The sequence below is a fragment of the Aphelocoma coerulescens genome, unplaced genomic scaffold (genome assembly GCF_041296385.1).
Source record: "Aphelocoma coerulescens isolate FSJ_1873_10779 unplaced genomic scaffold, UR_Acoe_1.0 HiC_scaffold_92, whole genome shotgun sequence".
In the NCBI taxonomy this organism is placed as follows: domain Eukaryota; kingdom Metazoa; phylum Chordata; class Aves; order Passeriformes; family Corvidae; genus Aphelocoma; species Aphelocoma coerulescens.
Window position 1 is genome coordinate 217088 of NW_027184074.1, and position 16887 is coordinate 233974.

Sequence of the window (16887 nt, forward strand, 5' to 3'; positions counted from 1 at the left end):
GCTTGTAACTCATTGGTTGTTTTCCCCTTTCACCGGGGTTTTCAAATTCCCTATAAAACTGAGGGAAAAGCCTCAGTAGGCGATCCCACCAATCCCATCACATACCAACACATGGGATTCCAGCCTTCCGAGCTCGTTTGGGTAGCGAAACTGCTAACAATAAACCTGTTAGAAGTCAAACCTGCACAGCCTCTCTCTTCCTTTGTCTCCGAGCTAACATGAGCCGATCCCATCGGCTCCTGCCGTGTTCCCTCTGCCGAGAAGCCGGCTAGCTAGCGCAGCCAGCAGCTCTTTTCCTAATTCCGAAGTCGCTTCTGCAACGGGCAGAAGTAGCGCAGCTGGAATGACTCTGACCTGGGGCACGCCAGAGTTGGTGCCTCGAGCTCCAAACGCTGCGTTACCAGTGCCTACGGATTCTGTGAGTACAACTCAGAGCATCTCGAGTGCAGGGGAGGTGAAATGCTCATGAGGCTCTGACGGGCTGAGGGTTTCTGATCACTCCCAGAATATTTCCAATACAAGGATTTTGATAGAAATGAGGAAATTTCCTGAGACTTTGTTTTCAGTTTCCTGCCATTGGAGAATGGCGGGGAGGGAGGATAAATATTAAAGGTGTTATGAATTTTGTCAGGTCCCTGGGACATCTGAACTGTTCCTTTTAGTGATCAGCAGGTGCACAGGAGATCCCTCATGTGCTTTCAGCCACTCCTGTGCCCATGGACAGCACCAGCATCACCTTGGCTGGATCCATCAGGCTCAGTCTGAGCTGTCCTTTCTCCAAGCTGCAAACAGAACCTGCCCCCAGCCAGTGCCCTGCACACAGGCAGGTTTCTGTAGGGCCAAGGAGAGTGCACAGAGATTTGGGGTCTGTGAGTGCTGGCAGGGAGAGATCAGGCACAGGGAAACAGCTCCAGAGGAAAATCCCCAGGAAGCAGAGATGAGATCAGGGAAGGAGAGAAAACAAACCCAGCAATGTGTCAGGGAGAGTTTAGAGATCGCCCACAGGATCCCCTCCAGTGCAGCCCCTCCCTCTGAAGAAGCCCCCTCCCTCCTGTGCCCCCCAGCCAAGCCTCTGCCCTCAGGGCCGGGGCTCCAAGGCGTGAAGCCCCTCCTGGGCAGGCAGAGCTGCAGCAGAGCTGTGGGGCAGCTCTGCAGCCCCGGGCCCAGTTCCCTCTGCAGAGCACAGGGCTGGGAGCAGCTGCCCGGCCCTGGAGGCTCTGGGAGGGGGCACCGCTGGCTCAGGGTGACGCTGGCCCCAGTGCCCGGCTGTGGGCAGGGCTGTCAGTGCAGCCAGGGCAGCAGCTCAATCTCCCTTCATCCAGTGCCAGCTCTGGGACTCTTGGCTCTCTCCCCGAGGTTTCCTTCCAAGCTGGGAGTTTCCTCCAGGATGCAAATCTGTCCTGGAGCATCCTTGTGTTATCTGAAAGGCCCAGAGAGAGGAGAAAAGCAGAGATGCTACAAGTGTGAAAATGCTGTCGGGTTGGTGAAATGAGCCCGGTGTGTCCTCGGCTACGAGTGTGGTGCTGAGACCTTGAGAGAGGGACGGACATTTGGGGGTCTGTGGTGGATCCATCTGCTCCCAGCAGCACCTGGTGATCTTTAAGGGAAACATGGGAGGGTGAACCTTCTGCATTTGAGAAAAGTGAAACAGAGAAACTCTGAGCAGGTCAGAATGACAGAGCACCTCCCCTGAGTCTCCACTCATCATCTTGCCTTGCAAAAGTTGCTCTGTTCTCCCTGAGTGAAGCAGAAAGGTTGAGGATTTCTGATACCCAAGAATACCAGGAGAGATATGGGGGGAGCTTAAAAACAAAAACCTCAGAACTCTTAAACACCAAAGGGTGTCTGTGTGTGTTCCAGGGAGGGTGTACAGGAAATGGCTTTGATTGTGGTTACAGACATCTCCTCTAACTCTTCACTGTCTTTTTCTCTGTGGCAGAACCCAATGCCCGGACACAGCCAATGTCCAACAGCAGCTCCATCAGGCACTTCCTCCTGCTGCCATTGGCAGACACGCGGCAGCTGCAGCTCCTGCACTTCTGCCTCTTCCTGGGCATCTCCCTGGCTGCCCTCCTGGGCAACGGCCTCATCATCAGCGCCGGAGCCTGCGGCCAGCACCTGCACAGCCCCGTGTTCTTCTTCCTGCTCAGCCTGGCCCTCAGCGACCTGGGCTCCATCTGCACCACTGTCCCCAAGGCCATGCACAATTCCCTCTGGGGCACCAGGCACATCTCCTACTCAGCATGTGCTGCTCAGGTGTTTTTCTTTCTGTTCTTCCTCTCAGCAGAGTATTTCCTCCTCACCGTCATGCGCTATGACCGCTACGTGTCCATCTGCAAACCCCTGCACTACGGGACCCTCCTGGGCAGCAGAGCTTGTGCCCACATGGCAGCAGCTGCCTGGGCCAGTGCCTTTCTCTACGCTCTCATGCACACGGCCAATACATTTCCCCTGCCCCTGTGCCAGGGCAATGGCCTGGGCCACTTCTTCTGGGAAATCCCACACATCCTCAAGCTCTCCTGCTCCAAATCCTACCTCAGGGAACTTGGGCTCATCGCTGTCAGTGTCTGTTTGGTGTTTGGCTGTTTTGTGTTCATTGTTTTCTCCTATGTGCAGATCTTCAGGGCTGTGCTGAGGATCCCCTCTGAGCAGGGCCGGCACAAAGCCTTTTCCACGTGCCTCCCTCACCTGGCCGTGCTCTCTCTGTTCCTCAGCTCTGCCATGTTTGCCCACCTGAAGCCCCCCTCCATCTCCTCCCCATCCCTGGATGTGGCAGTGTCAGTTCTGTACTCGGTGGTGCCTCCAGCCCTGAACCCCCTCATCTACAGCCTGAGGAACCAGGAGCTCAGGGGTGTCCTGAGGAAAAGGATCACAGCTGGTTTTCAGCAGCAATAAACTCTCATTCTCCTGTGGCAGAGCTGCTCTGATGTGACTCATTAATGCCCACTCTGTGTCCTGTGTTTGTTGCTGCTGACACAGGTGTTACACTGCTGTGAATTTGTTCTCACAAAAAATCTTTGTCTGTTCCATTTTTAATTTGGTATTTGCCTTTCCCGTGTGTTGCAGTGGGGATACTGCAACACGCCTATATCAAACCAGGAGTCCCGTGGAAAGGAAATATACACGGACGGATTCTTGCTAGATGTTTCAGAGATGTTTATTTCCCCAGCCGCATGGCCGGGCTCTGCTGAGGGACTCTTACAGTCGGGGCCCGAGCTGCTTTGCCCGCGCAGGGGAACACAAACCAACCCATGGGGAACGAGGCTGAGCAGGGGCAGGGAAACCCCGTGCCTCCCTCAGGGCTACATGGCGGGGGAGGGACCCCAACACCCGTGTGACCCAGAGACTGTAGAAACGGGGAGCTGCACTACAGTATGTGTGTGCTGGAACAAAAGAAAGAAGCCTGTGTTGTCTTGTTTCCCTGACATCTTTCCTCCCTGACTTCTCTGGAGCTGCAGGGTCGGTGCCTCTGGGCAGAGCTGGGGGAGAAAAGAGTCCCAGCAGGAGAGCACTGCCAGGGAGCCCCAGGACTTCTCCTCCGTAACTCCTCTTCCTTCCCTTCCACACTCCCCTGCAGAGCCCCTGTGTTGGTTTCAGGCCTCAGGGCTCTGTCAGCTGGGTCCCAGTCCTGCTGTGTGACTGCCCAGGGACTGCAGGCAGGGACAGGCCGTGGGCACTGCTGGGACAGAGCTGGGCTCTGCAGCAGCATTTCCACCATGCGAGGGCATCTCCCCAGTGCAGGGCCTGAAAGCTTCAATCTCCTTCCCAATTTTGTCTCCAGGATGTGCCCAACGCAGCGCCCTGGAGAGGAAACCAGCCCTGAGCAGCAAAGGGTGGCAGTGCTCAGGGTGGGGGCACCCAGCAGTGCCCTGGCAAAGCCAGCGCCGCTGCCAGCAGGGGCCTCTCTGCCCAGCTCACAGAGGTTGTTCTTCCCTCCATGGAGGGACATCCAGGGACCGGGTCAGGGCTCCGTGTTTGCAGTGCACAGACAAGACACAGCCCTGAACACCCTGTGTGTGGGGGGGGGACATAAACCCAGCGAGCACAAACACCTTCAGCTGTTCCTGGAGTTCCCAGAGAGTGCCGTCCCCTGGGAACCCCCTGGATGCGGGGCTGGGATGAGCTCCTGTGCACAGAGCTCCCCGTGCCCATCCCTGCGGCCGTGGGGCACCTCGGGCAGGGGCAGGGCAGGGTGACACCCGCAGGGCTGAGCTCCCTGCCAGGCTCTGGCAGCGGCAGCAGAGCCCAGGGAGCCCCTGCCCGTGCTGCAATGAACTGTCTGTGAGCGTGCCAGGGAAGGACTCGTGTCCCTGAGCAGCCCTGGGGCTGTGAGCAGGGCATGAGCCCAGCTCAGGGGTGGGCACCCGACAGAGCCCTGACGCTTCTGGGTGTGCCCATAAGAGAAGGCTTGGGCAAGGTGACTGTGGTAAAACCTCTCTGTCCATCAAGTGACAACCAAGTGTCTCTGGCACTGTCCCTCCCCAGCCAGGCACCGGGAGAAAATAAGCTGAGAAAACTGTGAGTCACCATGAAGAGAGATTAATGGTTAGGGAAAGGAAGTAAAGAGCAAAGGCCAAATGCAGAAGCAAAGAAACCACAGGGAGGCAAGAATTCAGTGCATGGAGTGGCTGCCTTGGAAGACAAATGGATCAATACAGAAAATCCAGACACCCTCTCGCCCCCTTCCTTTCCCCCAGTCCATTGCTGACCATGACGTCCCATGGAATGGGAGATCCCTTGGGTCAGTCCAGCCCAGCTGTCCCCTCCCTGTGCCCTTGGGAACACTTGCCCACCCCCAGCCCATGGTTTGGGGGGGCTGCAGAGACGCCTCATGCGGGGCCAGCCCTGCTCAGGGACAGCCAAAGCCTTGGGCTGGGACCAAGCCCGCTGCAGCCACAAGTGCCAAGCACAGCAGCCCAGGGGCTGCTCTGGGCAAAGGCAACTCCAGCCCAGCCACAGCCTGGCCAAGGGGGCTCAGGGGGTTCTTCCCACCTCTGTCATTCCATGAATCTTCTCCCTGCAGAGCTCTGTGGAGACACAAGTGACAGAGAGGCAGAAGCAGAGCTATAAAATGCACCAGTACAAACACAGCAGCTCCTGTGAGGAATGAACCCTCCCAGGGCAGCGCTGGGGCAGGAGAAGCACCCAGAGGGAGGATGAGCTCAGGGCATGTGTGTGTGTCCAAGGCACAGAGGGTGAGGCTGGGCAGAGGTCAGGGCAGGGCTGGCAATGGCAGGGCAGAGCCGGGGGCAGCGAGATTGTCCATTGGGACACGGCGCAGCCTCATGGAACTCAGCAGGCCCCTGTGCCAACATGGAATCTCATGGAAACACGGCTCCACTTTGACCAAGTGGGGCCTCATGGGACACCGGTGACACTGGGACACTGCCAGCTCCTGTGGAATCCAGTGTCCATTGGGACACAGCGCAGCCTCATGGAAACCTGGAGACCACTGTGGGGCAAAGGAATCTCATGGAACCAAGGGTCACTTGTGACAGAGAGGGGCCCCATGGAACACAAGGGCCACAAAAACATTGCCAGCCCGAGTAGAAACAAGGTGCCATTGTGGCAGAGCAAGGCCTCGTGGGACCTAGGGGAGCACAGGGTCACAATGGATTCTCATGGAACCAAGGCCCCAGTGGGACAAAGCGCGGCCTCATGGAAGGAAACCCGGTGCCACTGGACATCTGCAGCCTTGGAGGAAGCAAGTGTCCACTGTGACACAGCACAGCCTGATGGATCCCAGGAGAGCACAGTGGCACCAGGGAATCTTGGGGAACCGAGTCTCAGCTGTTATAAAGAGGGGCCTCATGGCACCCAGGAGACCATTGTGACACCGTGGAATCTCATGGAAGCAAATGTCCACTGTCCCATGGTGTGGCCTCATAGAGCGCTGGAGACCATTGTGACACAGTGGGAAAATATGGAACAAAGGCTCCCTGGGGACACAGCAGGGCCTCATGGAATCCAAGAGAGCATTCTGATGGAATGGAAACTCATGGAACCAAGTGTGCACTGTTTTACAGCGGGGCCTCGTGGCTCCCAGGACACGACTGTGACACAATGGAATCTCACAGAACCAAGGCTCCAGTGTGACACAGAGGGGCCTTGTGGCACCCAGGACACCACTGTGACACAATGCAATCTTGGGGAGCCAAATGTCAACTGCAAACACAGCAGGGCCTCGTGGCACCCAGGAGACCACTGGGATACAATGGTATTTCACGGAACCAAGGCTCCAGTGTGACACAGAGGGGCCTCGTGGCACCCAGGACACCACTGTGACACAATGCAATCTTGGGGAACAAAGTGTCACCTTCAAACACAGCGGGGCCTCATGGAAGCCAGGTGCCACTGGGACATTGCCAGGGCACGTGGATCTCAGTGTCCACTGTGACACAGCACAGCCCCATGGAACTCAGCAGGCCATTGTGACAACATGGAATCTCATGGATCCAAGGCTCTACTTTGACAAGGCAGGGCCTCAGAGGACGCAGGTGCCACTGGGCCATTGCCAGCACCTGTGGAATCCAGTGTCCATTGGGACACAGCGCAGCCTCAGGGCAACCTGGGGACCAGTGTGGGACAATGGAATCTCATGGAGCCAAGGGTCACTTGTGACAGAGAGGGGCCCCATGGAACACAAGGGCCACTGTCGTGGTTTGACACTGTTTTAAATACCAGCTACTCATGAAAATCGTCACGAAGGGCTCATGAGTTAAGGATTGGGAGAAAAACATTCTAAGTTCAAAACAGGCTCAAACCTAAAGGTATAAAGTCAATTTATTATTAACAGAGTAGGATAATGAGGAATAAAATAAGCCTTTCAAACACCTTTTTTCCCCTCCATCCCCTCCCTCTTTCCCTCCCACAGCGCACGGAGACGGCCTGGGAGTGTTTAAGCCAGTTCATCACTCGAGATCTTTCTTCAGTTCCCTCAGGGAGGGGAGTCTCTTTCTTCTGCTCTGCCATGGGCTCCTTCCCACAGGAGACAGTTCTCTGTGCACTTCTCCAGCGCGTTTCTAATTTCACGAGTATCAGTCCCTCCCAGCCTGCTGTAACGTGAGTCCCTCCCACGGGCAAAACGGTCTTCCCAAAACTGCAGGTGTGGTCATTAGTCCATGGGGTGTAGTCTTTTAAGGATCAGCTGCTTCAGTTCGGAAGCAAGGGCCCTCTTTCTCTATCTCTGGAAGCAGGAGCCCTCTCTCCCTGTTCAGGTCTCCCCCTGGATTACAGCTTTTGTAGCACCCAGCCGCTCCGCTGTGAGCACCTTTTCCCACGGGCTGGGAGTGGATCTCTGCATCCCCCCGTGGACTTCATGGATCCCAGGGAGACAGTTTGTTTTATCCCAGTCCTCAGCACGGCTTGCAGAGAAAATCCCGACTCCGACGCTGGGAGCATCTCCTGCCCCTCTTTCTTTCCACTGACCTTGGTGCTGCCAAGTTGTCTTTCTCTACATGTCCTCACTTCCTCCTCTTTCTACGACTAGGAGGAAAGAACTGCTGCTCGTAAATGAAGTGTAAACATGTTAAGAATAACCTTTCTATGCAGATATTAACTAGTTAACATTATAACTGGGGTCAGAGTTACAAGATGCTAATATAGCTTGAGTTATAAGATACCTGTATAATCTGGATTATAACCTCCTGTACAATGTAATAGCTGGTACAGGGTTAACTGCTGCTCCTAAGTGCCATTGCCACCAAATGCCACCAGTTCCAGGATTTCTGCAGGGTTTCGCAGCACGGAGAAGTTGATTTGGTCTCGGTGCTGCCCCGGGCAATCGTTTGCCGTGTTTGCCCTGCCGGCCCCGTGGCCCCGCTGCCCCTGCGCGGGCGGTCGCAGCCGCCGTTCAGCGCCTCTCTTCATGCGGGCGCTGAGAAGGAGAAGCCGCCGCCGCCGCCCCGGCCTTTCTGCTCGCAGCGCGGCTGGCTAACAGCGGCCAGGCAGGCCAAGCTCGCCGCTTCATCTGTCCTCGCTCGCTCACTGGGCTTGGGGAGATCCTTGGTAAGTGCTGCCCGGGAAGCCTGTGAAAACAGGAGTCAATCTGATTTTACCACCCGTGTGCTGTAATGCAGCCTCCAAAAGGAGCGATGCTTTTCTGCCCCTGTGCACACACGGGTCTAAAGCACGTGAATCCTCCATTAGCTCCACATTCATTCTGAGGCTTTGCACCCAACTGTTCATTTGGTCCTGATGTTGCTCATTTTAGCTTCAATGGTTGCAAAACACAGCAGATCAGAGGAAACAAGAAATACAAAATTTTTTAAAAAACTAAGAACACCCACTGACAGCACTGCAGATTATTTTTTTATAGTATAGTTTTTATTAAATCTTCTGTCAGTAGATATGTTCCTCCTAATTCCTTTATGCCTTTTGAACCACAGCTATTTATCATTATTCCTTTTTAGTATTTGTTATGCTTTTTAAACCCCATGTATAACAGGCTGATGCAATCAGAAGTAGTTTTCTATCCCAAGCAGACTGAAAAACTCACTTCTTCATCCCAAAGAGACTAAAGCCGATGTGTTTGGCGTCCCATCTCCCACAGCCGGTCCCGGTATCTCCGCAGGGGATTTCTGCCCTGGAGCAGCCCCGTGGCCATGGTGACACCCTGAAACACAGATTTAGAAGAAACATAAAGATTTTAGTTATAGGCTAGCTGTGTTGAAATGAGTTAGAATAAGAAAGAATTTGAGCTGGACTAGAGTTAATTAAAATAGTTAAAAGAGAGCTAGATTTGAAATGGTTTTTAAGACGTTAGTAATTGATTACTAAATAATTGATGATCTGTCAATTGTATGTTTGTTCAGCTGTGCTTAGAACGAGGAACAGAAATATTGATCAGTTGGTGTAGGGAACAAGGACAATTCCCAATTTCCTCCCTCTGTGGGAACCTATTCAAAAGTCGGGCAAGAGGAAATTGGGAGGTCACTAAAGTAATTAAGATTGTTAAAGTTCAGAAAGGCAAAAAAGGTCCAAGTGAGGGAGATGAGCTTACTTCATCTGTCTGGGACCACCGACCCAATTCGAGAGCAGCGACTCAATTCAGAGCACGCACTGCGCATGCTTAATGCCATTAAAGCTCATTTCCATACGAAGCGGAGAATGGGAGGGGTCACTGTTATAAATATGCATTTGTATTTTGGATATTCATCACTTTTGTGGCTAAATGAACTCTGTAACCGTTCATACCTGGGCACTGCGCGTTAGGAAGCTGTTCCACGCCGCTGTCCGGCGCCAATCAAACATTCACTTTCTAACTCTAAACTGTTAGAGAGCTTTTGTCTGTCTCAGCTGGATATCGATATGAGATCGATATTCACATCTTGGTAAATCAAGCCCCGAGCACGGACACTGGGGACGGTGTGCGAAGGTGTTTGGGACTGCACGGACGTTCTTTAGCAGCAATGTTTGTCTTTATCCTCTCTGTCTTTACTCTCTCTGTCTTTATTCTCTCTGTCTTTATTCTCTCTCTTTACTCTCACTCTATTCTCTTTCTCCTTATCGTTTCTCTCTTTTCCACTCTCTCTTTATTTCCTCTCTCTTTACTCTCTCTGTCTTTATTCTCTCTTTACTCTCTCTTCACTCTCTCTTTTTAATCTCTCTCTGAAGGAAATGAATACAAAAGCTAATTTTTTTACCAATATACTATTGAACATTTATTAGTAGAACAAGGGCAAATCACAGCGCTGGGGCGCTTGGCAATATTGCCAGAGGCGCCCTCCATTCATTTTGCTGTGGACTTAAGGACTCTCTTAAACTGTTCCATATTCATTAAGCCCAGAAAGTCATTTACACTTCACTCACCTTTCCCCCTCTCCGGTCTCTGCCCCTTCCCCCAGCACGCCGCCGCCTCGGTGCTCGGGATCGCTTCAGAACTGAAGGCAGGCACCCCCTCCGGTGCCTCCCCAGTCTCCAGCCTCATTTGCAGCTGCCAGTTCCCTTGGGAGATGTGAGTTCTGAGGAGAGAACAGTCTTCCTGGGATGCACGCGGTTTGTCTTCTTTGTTCCTCTAAGATATCTCGGTTCCTGTCTCTGTAGTTTCTCAGCTCAAAAGACATTTATTACCATGTGTTTATTAATACATTTCTGAGCGTATTACAACTATTCCGAAGTTACAATTTACCTTAATCTCGTTTCTACTTAACTACATTTTACCTTAACACTATTTCTACATAGTGCATCATCACTTCTAAATGTTAAAATCAGAGATGCGAAAGACAACATTTATCATTCACTCATTTATCATAATTGGAATCTGGACTGCAAAAGCTGACAGACAGACCCCGAACGCCGACGGACACCCGTCAGCGGCGTCACGGCCCAAGGGATCGGAGCTGCGGCTGGCGGGGCTGGAAGCTCCGTCCAGCAGCTCCGCTGCTGCCCCCAAACCTCGGGCTGGAGCGGGGGGTCTGGGACACAGCCCCGTGCTGGGGGGCAGAGCCGCTGCTGGGGCCATCGCTGTGTCCAGGGCATCCTTTGTGGCCCTCGGGCAGCTCCAGGCTCCCGAGGGCTCCCCGAGGGTTTCTGTGGCTGTCCCTGCTCCCCAAATCTGTCGCGTTTAATGCCCGAGCGCGGCAGCCCCGTGCCCTGTGGCAGCAGCCGGTGCCGGGACACAGCCCCGGGAGCTGCGCTAATGCCCGGCCGTGCCAGGAGGGACTGAGGGGAGGGGACTTCATAAGGATCCCCCCTCTGCGCCCCTGGCTGCGCACGGAAAGGTTCTTTAGCGCATGGGAGCGATTTCCCGGGGTTTCTGGGCTCGGCGGGGCCGAGGCGGCAGCAGCGGGAGCCGCGGGGCCCGGCCCGTGGGGGCGGCCGGGCTGGAAAAGTGCGCGGGGCCCCAGCGCGGTGCCCGAGGGCTGAGCGGAGCTGACGGGAACAAGCCCCGGAACCCCCCGGTGCCCGAGGGCTGAGCGGAGCTGACGGGAACAAGCCCCGGAACCCCCCGGTGCCCGAGGGCTGAGCGGAGCTGACGGGAACAAGCCCCGGAACCCCCCGGTGCCCGAGGGCTGAGCGGAGCTGACGGGAACAAGCCCCGGAACCCCCCGGTGCCCGAGGGCTGAGCGGAGCTGACGGGAACACCCCGCTCGTCTCCGCCGCTCCAAGCCGCTTCCCCGGCTCCGGCTGCCGCCGCCGCCCGGCCCCGGCGCGGTCCCGCGGGGTCGCCGCTCTTGGCGCAGCTGGAGGGCTCGATCCGAGCCGCGCCCCGCCCGTCCCTCGCTGCGGCTCTTTCGGTCACACGGAGCGGCCGAGACCCCGCGCTGCTGCCCCGACGCTCCCTCGCTGCAGCTCTTTCAGTCGCTGCGCAGCCGCCACTCCCCGTGCACTTCTGCTAGAATTCATTATTCCATTCTCCTTCTTTTATTTCATTCGCACCTCCCATCCCACGCCCTCCGCTGCGGCTCTTTCCCCGCCGGGCTCCTCGCCGGTCTCTCGGTGCAGCTCCTTCAGCGCCACGGGCTGGCGGAGACGCCCCTCGGTGCGGCTCTTTGATCGGATTTCCTTCTTTTCTCGCGGTTTTCTCTCGTTCCCAGCTCGCCCGTCCCACGGAGCGGCTCCTTCAGGGGCCGGGGCGGCACCGAGCCCTCGGGGCGGCTCCAAAGGGCCCCGCCCGCCGCCGCTGCCCGAGGCCTCCCCGCTGCTGCCGGGGATCGGACACCGCAGGCGGCCCCGGCCCCTTCCTCTTCTTCCTCTTCTCCCTCTTCTCCCTCTTCTTCCTCTTCTTCCTCTTCTTCCTCTTCTTCCTCTTCTTCCTCTTCTTCCTCTTCTTCCTCTTCTTCCTCCTCGCTGCTGCCGGGGTTCAGCCCCCGCCGCCGCCCGGCTCCTTCTGCCGCTCCTGCCCGGCACGAAGCGGCGCTGCCGCTGACGGGGCCGGAGCGCGGCTGCCCCGCGACTGCCCCGCGCCTCAGGGCCGGGCCGGGGAGTGACCGCACGGGGGGGGAGGGACCCCCCGCTGGCCAGGGCAGGGACTGACCCCATGGCAGGGACCCCGCGCTGGCCAGGGCAGGGACTGACCCCATGGGAGGGACCCCCCGCTGGCCAGGGCAGGGACTGACCCCATGGCAGGGACCCCGCGCTGGCCAGGGCAGGGACTGACCCCATGGGACGGACCCCGCGCCGCAGCAGGGAAGGATTCCTTTCCCCGAGGGGAAACAGCGGCACGAACTGAGCGCGACTCCCATCCCTTCTCCCTGCCCCGCTGGGCACAGCAGGGAGGAGCCGGGCATAAAGTGAACTCCGGCAAGGAGAAAGAGGTCGGGGGAAAGTTCTGTTACCAGGGTTTATTTTCCTCCTCACTCTCCTGTTCTGATCCGCTCCGTCCCAAATCCAGTTCATTCCCCACGTCGGGGCTCTTGTGGCCGCGATGGCGATCCCTCAGTGACCTCTCCGTGCCCTTACCCCGAGCCACGAGGACTCGCATCTGTTCCAGTTCCGTGGAATTCACGGGCATTTGGGGCAGCTGGAGCGAAGCAGCTGCAAACCCCAGCGGGCTCGAGAGGGACTCAAGCAGGGCAGGAGCCGGGGCTGCCCCGAGGGAGCTCTCCCGACACGAACCTTCCCGGGCTCTTTCGACGGGAATTGCGGCGAATGTTTCCATTCATCGCTACAGAGCAGAGTCACAAGTGGAGCTGAGCTTTCAGCTTGAAAGGAGGGAATCGAACGTGTGCGCGGGGACTGCTGGAACCTCCAGGTGTCCCTTGATACTCCAGTTTCGGAAATATTCAGCCCCTCAGCAGCGATGTCTCTCCCAGCCCGCCGGCTCCTGGCTCAGACCCAGCTCGGAGCTCGGAGAAGAGACCCAAAGTCCCAACAGAATCAGCTCTGCTGTTATTTTCTTTTTGTCATAGTTATTTTATGCTATTTTATTGTAGATAAATCCCAGGAGGGATTGTACCACCAGAGCTGTCCCTCAATTTCTTCTGCCAGGCAGCTCTAGGACATGGAAAGTGGAGAAGCCAGAGCTGCCTCTCAACTTTCCGCGGTCCTGCAGAGGAATCCTGTGTGGGAAGCACCCTGGGAACAGGGTTTAGGTGCCAGGGCAGGGGAATGCAGAGCCCTTTCCTCCCCCGTGGCCCTTTGCAATGGCCCTGCAGCTGCCAGAGGGGCCTTTTTGGCTCAGCTGAGAGCAGTCCTGCTGCAAGGCTGTCCTCGAGCTGCTTGGGCTGCACATGTGCCCAGGAAATGCTCATTGCTTGCAGTCTCAAGCGCTGTGGGTGTGCAGGTGTAACTACTGCAGGAGGGAACAGCTCTGCTGGGGGCAGTTCTCTTTTTCTTGGTGGTTTTTCTGTTGAATGAACGTTCCCTGCCAGCTCCGGGCAGAGCTCTAGCTGTAGCTGTATGTGGCACTTGTCTGTGGCACTGTGGCTCAGGAGGTGGCCAAGGGGAGCTTGGCCGAGGTGTGGGCAGAGGAATGGCCATCAGGCCGGACTGGGGGGTCAGCGGCCGGTCAGTTGCGTTGCGTGGCCGCGGCTCTGGACGCTTGTGTGGGAGCGTGTGCAGGGCTGGAAGGCTGGGGCTGCCGCCGCTGTGTCGCAGAGCCGGGAAGGCCGGGGCTGGCCCGGCCCTGGCCCGGCCCCGCCAGCTCTGCCAGCTGCCGGCGGGGACACAAAGGGCAGCTCCGAGCTGCGGCCGCTGCGCTGCGGCCGCACAAACGCAGCGCCCGCAGAGCTCCAGGGCAAGGTGCTGGCCCTGGCTCGGGGCTGGGCCGGGGCCAGCGGCAGAAAATCAACTTGCAGCTCGGGCCCCGCAGCAGGGAGGAGCAGCAATTGCTGGGGGAGAGAGACTCTTGCCAAGGGCCTGCGGGGCCGGGCCCCAGGGAACGGCTTCCCGCTGCCCGAGGGCAGGCTGAGATGGGATGTGGGGCAGCAATGGTTCCCTGGCAGGGCGCTCAGGGCCTGGCACAGGCTGGCCCGAGAAGCTGCGGCTGCCCCCGCATCCCTGCAAGTGTCCCAGGCCGGCTCGGCCACTGGGGCTTCCTGCCCAGGAGGGCTGGGCTGGGCTGGGGCTGCTGAGGGCGGGATGGGCTCTGGCTGAGCCAGCTGAAGGCTGCGCATGATGAGGCCAGGGGGACCCCGTTGCTGAGTGGGTTCTGGGGTATCCCACATTCCTGAAGGGATGTCAGGGTATGTCCCATTCCTGAGGCATTTTTGGGGTCCCCCCAGTGCTTAGGGAGGGGTTCTGAGAGGGGGGCTCTGGTACTTGGAAGGGGGACCTATTGGCAGGGAGCCGGGGAGCCCATTTTGGGAAGGATGCTGCTGTTTCTGGCAATGTTGAGAGGTTCTGAATGGGCTGTGGGGCCCTGGCTCTCATTTTGGGACTTGAGGTGAGCCCATGGGCACAGCAAGGGCTGAGGAGAGGTTCCAAGCTCCCATTTGGGATGGAGGGATTGAGCGGGTGCCTTCAATAAACTCAATGCCAGCCCCAGTGTGTCGATGGCAGCCCCAAATGGCTCGATCCGTCAGCCCCGAGGCCCGGCTGTGGGGAGTCAGGAGCCACAGAAGGGGAATTGGTGTCCAGGAGGGGTGGGATGGGATGGGATGGGATGGGATGGGATGGGAATGGGATGGGATGGGATGGGATGGGATGGGATGGGATGGGATGGGATGGGATGGGATGGGATGGGATGGGGATGACATTGTTGGGGTGGGATGAAGTTTGGGATTGATGGGGTGGTTTGAACACTTGCAGTGGGGCACTCCAGGGAGGAAAACCAGGAGCTGCTTTTGGGGAGGCTCCTGCTGCTTTTTGACAATTTTGGGCCCTCTAAGTGGCTTCTGGGAGGTTGCAGTGAATTTGGGGAAGGTGCCGTAAACCCCCTGCAGATTTGGGGGGCTGAGGCAAAGTCCCCCACATTTTGGGAGGGTGAGGGAACCCCAATTGGGAGGGGATCCTGCTGCTTTGCACCTCTTCATTGGGATGAGAAGTGGCTTGTGAGGGAGGGAATTACGGAAGGAATTATGGAAGGAATTACGGTAGGAAGGAATTCGGAAGGAAGGAAGGAAGGAATTCGGAAGGAATTCGGAAGGAAGGAAGGAAGGAAGGAAGGAAGGAAGGAAGGAAGGAAGGAAGGAAGGAAGGAAGGAATTCGGAAGGAATTCGGAAGGATGGAAGGAATTTGGAAGGATGGAAGGAATTTGGAAGGAATTCGGAAGGAAGGAATTCGGAAGGAAGGAAGGAAGGAAGGAAGGAATTCGGAAGGAAGGAAGGAAGGAATTCGGAAGGAAGGAATTCGGAAGGAAGGAAGGAAGGAATTCGGAAGGAAGGAAGGAAGGAAGGAAGGAAGGAAGGAAGGAAGGAAGGAAGGAAGGAAGGAAGGAAGGAAGGAAGGAAGGAAGGAAGGAAGGAAGGAAGGAAGGAAAGCAACAAGGAAAGGAGGAAGAAAAGAAAAGTAGAATAGAAGACAGAAAAAAAAGAAAGCAAGCAAGAAGAAACTATAAAAAAGAAAGAAAAAAAAAGAAAAAACATTTAAAAATTAAGAAAGCAAGCAATCAAAATATAATAAAAGAAAATCAAAAGACAGATATCAAAAAGAAAATGGAAGTGATGAAAAAAGTAAAGAAAACAAAGAAAGCAAGACTAAATAACATGAAACCAACAAGAAAATAAAAGAAAAAGAAAAAGGAGGGAAGAAAGAAACAAGGAAGAAAGAAAAAAAAGAACAGAAAGACACAAGAAAGAATAAAAGAGAAAAAGAAAGAAAGAAGATAGAAAGCAACAAAAAACAGAAAAAGGGAGGAAAAGGATTTAAAAATGAAGAAAGAAAGAAAAAAAGGATTCAATACCAAGCAAACAAGAAAAAGGATAAAGAAAGAAAAAAAGTACAGAAAGAATGGCACAAGGAAAAAAGTTTAAAAAGGAAGAAAGCAAAAAAAGAAAGAAGAAAGAGAGAAAGAAAAAAAAAAAGGAAAAGAAAGGAAAAAGACAAAAGAATGAAGAAAGAAAGAAATCTAAAAGAAATGAACAAGAAAATGAAAAAAGTGAAGAAAAATAAAAGATGAAAATGCGACTCAATAACATGAAACCAAGAAGAAAAATAAAAAAAAAAAACAAAGAAAGAAGAAAGCAACAAGAAACAAAAAATGGAAAAAAAAAGGAAAGAAAATATATAAAATGTGAAAAAAGAAAGAAAAAAATGCAAGAAGATAAAATAATGAATGAAAGAAAAAACAAGACAGAAGAAACAAGAAAAAGAGAAAAAAGGAAGAAAAGTAGAATAACAGAAAAGAAAGCAGGCAACAAGAAACAGAAAGAGAACGAAAGCAAAAGTATAAAAAATGAAACAAAAATGAAAGAAAGAAAGAGAGAGAGAAAGAAAAGAAAGAAAGAAAGGAAAGAAAGAAAGAAAGGAAGAAAGGAAGAAAGGAAGAAAGAAAGAAAGAAAGAAAGAAAGAAAGAGAGAAAGAGAGAAAGAAAGAAAGAGAGAAAGAAAGAAAGACAGACAGAAATCAACAATGAAAATTGAAAAAGAGAAGGAAAAAGAACATAAGAAAGAAAAAGCAAGCAACAAGAAACAGAAAGCAAAAAGATATGAAAATGAAAGCAAGAAAACAGGAAAGGAAGAAGGGAAGGAAGGAAGAAGGAAAGAAAGAAAAAGGAATTGAAAAGACAGAAATCAACAAGAAAATGAAAAAAAGTGAAGACAAAGAAGAGAAGAAAGAAAGAAAAATACTCAAGGACATGAAACCAACAAGAAAAATGGGAAAAGAAAGAAAGAAGAAAGCAACAAGAAAAAAATTAAACAAAAAAGAAAAATCATTAGAAAAATGAAGAAAGCAAGCAAGCAAAAAGATAATAAAAATGAAAGAAAGGAAGAAAATTAGAAAGAAAGGAAGAAAATCAAAAGACAGAAATCAACAAGAAAATGAAAAAAGGGCAGGAAAAAGA

General features: G+C 54.1%; 1 pseudogene; it reads left to right on the top strand.

Moving 5' to 3' along the window:
- Window positions 1–1832: 1832 nt before the first annotated feature.
- LOC138102593 (olfactory receptor 14J1-like) lies at window positions 1833–2895 on the top strand (annotated as a pseudogene).
- Window positions 2896–16887: the final 13992 nt, after the last annotated feature.